The following is a 6,809-nucleotide window of genomic DNA, read 5'->3' as shown; positions in this document are numbered from 1 at the left end:
GAAAATCTTCAGGAGCCCTTTATAACAAACAAGCTGTGTTATTGCCTTTTAATTATTATTTGACAAATGGAGGTACTGTGATAAATAAATCACGTGCCTGTGTTTTGTGTGTGTGTAATCACATGCTCCATACTTATATTGACAGAAGCTTACAAAATATTTACCTATGTGCATAGGACCGGCAGGAACTTTTGAGCCACCACGTCTCCTATCATGGGCAACATGTGATATAATTCCTTTCATAAACTAAACAAGTTCTGTCCTCAAAGCAATTCAATACATTGTGTGTATGACTGCAGCTGGGAGGCTGTTCCTCCCGGATCATTAGCAGTGATCAAAATGTCTAATGCATCTTTTTTGCTCACTTACTTTTCACTAACACTGGCCTTTAGCACCACTAAGTTTTTCCTCACCCTCCCTGAGAGAGATATTTCCACGATGTATTTACAGAGAGAAATCCTCCTGGTTGCAAAATCAAGCAGGCGAGCCTCTCCTTGGGTACACCCAGCTTTCACTGCAGCCTGGGCTGAACCTTTCCCACTGTGTTCTAGGATTGCAGGGCTTTTTTCATGCTTCCATGGTGTTGGCAGCTTGGTTGTTCTGTGACCGAAGTGTGAGCTGCCAGTTTGCATGTAGGAAAAGGTTCAGACCTATGACCTTCCCTTTCTGATAATTGTTCTTACAGCTGGCTATTTTTTTTCTTCTCTCTATATAACAGTTCAAGCCTCCTTTGACCCAAGGTCACTTCATATTTTCTGTCGTCAGCAATTTTCACCAGTTCTCCACCAGCATTTGTGCCAGGCTTATTCCTGAAAGCACCACAGCTCCCACAGCCTCCTGCTAGGCTGGCAGCCTCCCACCCCTCTCACAGCAAGTTTCACTGCATTTACACCTCATCCTAAATCTCATCTCCCTGTTCCTAAGAACTTTCCATGTTGCACTGCATGGAATCTAAATCCAGAGGGGTGGGATCTACCCAAGTTCCCTCACTAAGCAAATGCTTTTCCTCAGCTGAGAAGGATAAACAGCTTTGGTAAATGCACTTAATCTCATGCTGGTTAGCCCCTTTTCTTTAGTTACCCTTTCCTTTGCAGTTTGTGCTGGAGCTTTCCATACACCATTAAGCTGCAGCGTTCATGCCTGTTCTTGCCTGTGCTCATAGGCCGTGTGCTCTGCTCTGGTCCCTGGCTGCAGGGATGTGCTGGAGATGCTAGGGCCAGTTCTGCAGGAGCTCTGGCATGTGGGTGAGCCCGTTCCTCTGCCTGCAGTGCATGAGGGATCCCTGGGATTTGCTTCTATCCTGCCTGTGAACATTCCCCTTGCCTATCCCACCAGCCCGCTCATCTGCAGCCACATGATTAACATCCTCAACCCTCAGTGAAAGTTAAAATGAATTTGGGTTTTGCACATACCTAATGTATATTCACCTCTATATATTCTTAGGGAGAGCAATCTCTTTTTCCTCTTTCTCCATTTTCCTCAGCCACATGCAACTGGGAAGTGTGTTTCCCCCTTTTAATTAATGCCATTTAGAAGAGCAAACTGCCTAACTTGTGAAACACAGGTTTTATAACTGATCGGTTATTTTGCTTTTGTAAAATAATTCCTTGCAATGGCTGCTTATTTTTAATAACATGTCTACATTTGAAATGGATCTAACTGCAGCCTGTGCCTTCCAGTTTTTCCCTTTGCTGGCTTTTATCTCCAGTGAGGTAATGCACATAATGAATGCTGGTTTTGGAGCTTCATCCTGGCAGCGCTGAGACATGAAAATCCCCAGGCTCCCAGAACAGCTGATAAAATGGATTAGTTCTTGCTATTTATTTAAATACGCCCTTTGGAAAGCTGAAGCTGTACCAGCCATGCCTGTCTTCATCACAGGGATATAATATTTTAAGCAGAGCTTTGTTTATTTGAGTTTTTGTTTAAAACCTGAAGCATCCTGAGTCTTCCATTTAAAAAACAACAACAAAAACCGCAAAGCACACAAAAAGCAAACAAGCAAAAACTTGACAGAAGTGGGTATTTCTGATATTTCTAGGCTAAATATCAGCAAGACAGAACAGAAGTGCAGATGTGGATTTGTTGCTCCATTTGGAAATCAATTTTTATCTTAAAATACAGCTGTGTAGGTGGCTCTTTGTGGTAGTTCACCAAAGAGATAATTTTACTTCTGCAAGGCCTGGAGCCTCAGCTGAAGCTCACCTGTCTCATCACTTTTCCTCTCCTCATCAGCCTCTCCTTCTTAGTCCCACCGTGCTGCCCTAGAGTCCCAGCATGGAATGGGAAGATAGAGCAGGGACTGTGTATAAGGGCTTTCTCAGCTCAGCTGCTGCAAGGCACACAGGTTTGGCACCTGGTGCTCCCTCTTGGCACAGCTGCAGTCAGCGCAGTGCTGATGTAAGCAGAACCACTCCTGCTCCCCTCCAGTTCCTGCACAGCTTGTTCTGGGCCACCCAGCTCCAGGGGGCTCTGGAGAAGACACCCATGAAGGAAAAGTCCAGTAGGCTGAAGGGAGTGTGCTGGACACAGGGCTCATGCCACATCTTGCCCTTCACAGTGTATGCTTCAAGCTGTGGCTGCTGTCATTATAACAGTGATCTGGGCAACAGCCTCAAGCACAACAGGCCTTGTGGTGTGGAGCAGATGGATGCAGCCCCAGCCTCCATTAGCCCCCGAGGCAGGGTGCCCTCATGACAAGGCCTGGCACAGCACAGTCAGCACCGCGGGGCCGGGTTCCCATCTCTGACGCTGACTTACTGCATGACCTAGGGCAAGTCACTTAGCTGCTCCCCTTCATTTCCTGACTCTGCTAAATGCCAGGGATAATAAGTAACTTTGCATGAGTGCTACGAAGCTTTGAAATCTTCAGATGAAAAGATGCTGTATAATTGCAAAGCATTTTTAATAATGCTCATCATTCGCTTCCCTCTGTGCAGCCCGTCGGTCTCAGGCTGGAGTGCAGCACAAGCCACCAGCAGCAGGCTTTGGGGGAGTGCAGGATTCTCCCACATCCAGCTCCACCTGGGAATCTGAGCTGAGCCTGGGTGGGACAAAAAGCCAGAAGCTCCGGGCTCCTTGCAAACAGCTTTCTGGAAAGCACCCGGATTTGGGGGGAGGGATTTAAACAGCTGTGTTGACAACACAGACAATAGGGATCTGATTCAAGCTGAGGGGGACTATGTGAAAAGCAGCAGGGAGCCACAATTAAAGTAGTGTTGAGGAGGAAGGAGAGGGGAGAAAGGAAGGTTACACAGGCTGAAATGCTCCCTGACTGCAAGCAGCCGCAGCCACGCGTCCAGCTGGCACTGCCCTGCATCCCCTTGTGCTCTGCGTGTCCAGTGTGCTCCCCAGTGCAGCCTGCCAGGGGCCTCCTAAGGCCTTTCAGTATGAAAATTAATCTGGAGTTCTACAAAGGGAGCTGTTCTGTGCAGCACTGCAGATAAAAAGAGATGAGGTTGTCTTTGTAGCCAGGCCTGCAGAGCTTGCACTTAGCCAAGGGGTTATTTCTGTTTGACTCACTTAACACAGCAGTAGCTGGAGCCGATGCCTGCAGCTCACTGCAGCCCAATGCCTCTCCCAAACAGAAGAGACTCTGTGCACTGCTGGCAGCTCCTGTGATTTTATCACAGTTTTTGAGCTTTGGGGATTGTATCTTAAAATCCCAGCTCCTTGAAGCAAGGGAACTGTAGCTTTCATTTATAAACGTTACGTTCCTAGCCCTCAAGGAGGAAAGATTTGAAAATATGAAACTAGTGCAACTTAAAAAATTGGGAACTGAATAAAGAGATCCCGTGTTACACTGGATAATAAGATTTTCATTTATTTCTTCATTATTTATTTTTCAAAGTTGGGAAAAGAAGTAGCTGGCAAATAACTTCTTGGGAAATGGGGCAGGGCTTGGGCTGACTGCTGGCTTCTCAGGATTTGGAGGTTGCCAATCTGCCTTTGAAGTCTGCAGCCATTCATAAATCCTTGCATAACAGCAGCAGCCACAAATGCAGTGGAGCTCCAGAAATGCTGACAAGAGGAAAGTGGTGGGAAAAAAGATTATTTTAGCAATCTATGACAATGCACACTGAGGCAGCATTAATATTGAAAGACAAAAGACCTGGAGCATGAGCACCCTATGTTCTCTTAGAAAGGAGTGCCTTTTTGCTCTAGGTATTCATTTTGCACCTTGGCAAACCTCTAGTAGGCAGAGTGGAATTGAGAGGCTCCAGAAGATCACAGAAGGACACTGAATGTAACTAGATACATCTCAGTCCTTTGTATTTTAGGAAAACGATTCTTCTCATTTCAGTGGTGGCCATTGCTGAAAGCCTCCAGTACCCAACAGGAACAGATGTGAACCTCAAACACCTCATGACCGCTGCTGTGCTTTGTCCCAGCTGCATCTCCTGGTGTTTTCACACTGTCACAAGCAACAGTGATACAACAGCAGGGCAAGTGCTCAGGTACCAGCTGCCCCATGTGGTACACACCTCTCACATGCTCCTTCAGGGGTAGCACTCACTTGTTCAGACCACCTGAATGCTGGTTTAAGCAAACACAATTTGCTCTTTACTTTGCTTGGCTAATGAGAAGCAATTCATGAAAGTGAGTTTGTGAGCATGCCCGGAGTGCCAAGAGATAGAGCAGCTCTCAAGAGGAAACGTATCCAAATGGCATTTCTGACAGGTTTCTTTCACTTCATGTTTTTCATTCTCATCTCACTGGGCCCTGCATTTTCTCATGCTGCAAGGCACTGCTCGCATTTGATGCTGCATTAAATTGGTACTTACTTAATTTCAAGCCTTCAGATGGTTCTCAGTTCAACCAGACTTGCTGCTAGTTTGGGGCTCAGAGCCTGTGTAGGAGGTTTGGGAAGAGGCAGCGATGTATGCCTTTGCAGGAAGATGAAAGCAGGAGAGCAGGTGATACACAGCCTGTGAACACAGCCACAGCCAGCAGCCTGCTGCTGGGAAATGCCCATGAGCTGGGGTCCTACTGGCCTCATTCAGAGCTCTTGGGTCCACACACAACTCAGCAAGTCACCCAAGGAAAGAGATTATTTACAGCCTTTTGTTCATCAGTTGGCAGGCTATTATCCAGCATACTGTGCTTGAGTTAACCTGTCCCAATTTCAATCAGCTGGAAGCAAGCCCTGAAACAGCCCAGACAGAGCAGTGCTGATTGCTTTTAGTGTCAGGGTGGACATGGGCTGATCCTCCTGTTTGTCTCAGTGCATTTTCCTTCTGTGGACACGTCAGGTTAAGATCTGCCTTGTTTTTGAAGATCCCACACTTTTCAGTGGGGGCACCTTGGAGTACACAGGCACTGCTCCCTCATACACCTCAGTGCACACACTGCTCTCCACTGCAGTGGATCCCTGCATCAGGGAAGTAGCAGCCAACACAGTAGATAGGGATGTTAGAAACTCAATTTGGGCATGAACCAGAAGAATATGACTTGCTATTGTAATACTGGCAAAGCATGTGCCAAGTGCTTAATACTAAAGTCCAGGCAAGGCAGTGCAAGCCTTGCTCTTGCACACACATGCACACACACATAGGTACATCCCCATGCCCTGCAGTGTGCCTATGCCTTGGGAGCCGGGCGCTGCTAAGCGCTCACTAATAGCACTGCTGTGAAACTGGTTTTAGCATCACAGCAGTGGTACAAGCAGGCAAATTTCTCCTAATTTCCCAGCACAGGTGTGCACAGCATTGCCTGGCTACACCCCCTGAGCACGAGGTGAAAGTTTGCTGCCAAGAACACAGTGCTCTGTGCTGAAGATAACCCAACTGCAATGCAAACACAACCAAGCCGGAGTAGAAACCCACAAACAAAACAGGCTTCCTGTGCCCGCATAAAGACACAAAGGCTGTGTTTGAGGAAGGTGGAACTCATATACACGTCCTCAAACAATGTTATGGCAGCTTACAAACAGGAACCTTCACTGCAAAGAAACTGGGAAGAAACCAGGCTGGAAGAGCTGCTGCCAACCAGGGCTGCACGGCTGGTGCTGTCTTACCTGGAGGGATATGGGCCAGTGCTCTGCCTGGCAAAGATCTAAAAGGCTGGATACATACTGCCCTATGGAGCTTTCTAGTGCACAGAAAGCTTTTGGACATGCATACTCATTTAGATCTGACCCAGTTAATTAAAAATTGACGTATGCAGCTTATTTCAGCTTAAATGAAGCTTACTTCTGGTAGCTAAGCACTGCTCTTGATGGAGGGCTGCTTAAGCAGAGTCAGCCTGATACAAACTGAAACGAGAGCTCCCTGGCTTTAATCACCACGGGTATCTGATCAGAAATCTTGCCCTGCAGTAGGCTGATGCAATTGTGTGCAGATGAGCCTCAACAAGAAATCTTCGTGCGTGGAAAATGGGTCCTGCTGGGCCTGTAGCTCTGACGCTTGCTGCCAAGCTCGAGGTTGGTTGATGCCTGTGGGTATTTCTTTAGTGCAACGGAAAAGGATTCTTTTTGTTCCACCACTGCATTACCCCATCCGACCGAGGATGGCCCAGAGAGGGCAGGGAAGATCCCTGGGTTTGCGCAGTCCCCATCTTTTCTGCAACACGGGCACCTTACCTCCAGGGGCACACTTGCACAGCACAGCATTGCATCAGACAAGCCAAACACATGGGGAGCTCTCAGCGTGTTGACACAGATAAGCAGAGGTTGGCAGAGAGAGGTAGAAAGGCAAGCAAAGGCAAACCTGTTCTTTGGGGCTGTCCCACTGCCACCTGCACAAACACAGCCCCACTAACACTGATGTCCTCGGCAGCCTGCACCCTGCAGGTTGGATTTCTGTTAGTTA

Source organism: Coturnix japonica, chromosome 8, assembly GCF_054131305.1.
Source record: "Coturnix japonica strain WE chromosome 8, WE-NBRP24, whole genome shotgun sequence".
Classification (NCBI taxonomy): Eukaryota; Metazoa; Chordata; class Aves; order Galliformes; family Phasianidae; genus Coturnix; species Coturnix japonica.
The sequence above is the reverse complement of the archived record's forward strand: the minus strand, read 5'-3'. Positions refer to the sequence as shown.